Source organism: Tamandua tetradactyla, chromosome X (assembly GCF_023851605.1).
Source record: "Tamandua tetradactyla isolate mTamTet1 chromosome X, mTamTet1.pri, whole genome shotgun sequence".
Classification (NCBI taxonomy): domain Eukaryota; kingdom Metazoa; phylum Chordata; class Mammalia; order Pilosa; family Myrmecophagidae; genus Tamandua; species Tamandua tetradactyla.
Window position 1 is genome coordinate 87414227 of NC_135353.1, and position 851 is coordinate 87415077.

The following is an 851-nucleotide window of genomic DNA, read 5'->3' on the forward strand; positions in this document are numbered from 1 at the left end:
AAAACAGTATTTTGTCCCAATTCAGTGGGTTTGGGACAACTGCCAAAAATCAGTTGACCATAGATTTGGTGATCTATTTCTGCACTCTTGTCAATTTCATTGGTCAGTATTTCTTTCTGCATGCCACTACCATGCTGTTTTGACCACTGTGGCTTTATAGTAAGTTTCAAAGTCAGGGAGTGTTAATCCTCCCACTTCAGTCTTCTTTTTTAGGATGTTTTTAGCTATTCTGGATCTCTTTCCCTTCCAGATGAATTTGGTAACTAGATTTTACAAGTCTTCAAAATTGGTTGTTGGAATGTTTTTTCTTTCTTTTTTAAAATACGGAATGCTTCACGAATTTGCATGTCATCCTTGTGCAAGGGCCATGCTTATTATCTCTGTATCATTCCAATTTTAGTATATGTGCTGCTGAAGCAAGCACGGGTTGTTGGAAATTTGAATGGTACTGCGTTGAAACTGTAGATCAATTTTGATAGAATTGACATCTTAACTATATTTAATCTTCTTATTCATGAGCAGGGAATGTCTTTGCACCTATTTAGATCTTCCTTGATTTCTTTTAGCAATGTTATATAGTTTTCCTTGCACAAGTCCTTTTCATCCCTAGTAAGTTCATTCCTAAGTATTTGATTCTTTTAGTTGCTATTCTGAATGGATTTTTTTTCCAATTAGGTTATTGCTTGTCTATAGAAAAGTTACTGGTTTTTACACATTAAAGTTATATCCCACAGCTTGCTGAATTTGTTTATTAGCTCAAGTAATTTTACTGTAGATTTCTCAGGATTTTCTAAATATAGTATGATGTCATCTGCAAATAATGAGAGTTTTATTTCTTCCTTTCCTATTTG

The 851-nt window shown here is 33.7% G+C and overlaps 1 non-coding gene across 1 annotated transcript; it reads right to left on the bottom strand.

Moving 5' to 3' along the window:
• Positions 1–317: 317 nt before the first annotated feature.
• On the bottom strand, positions 318–424 carry LOC143672255 (U6 spliceosomal RNA). The gene has a single exon (XR_013169725.1). It is a non-coding gene; the product is annotated as a U6 spliceosomal RNA (small nuclear RNA).
• Positions 425–851: the final 427 nt, after the last annotated feature.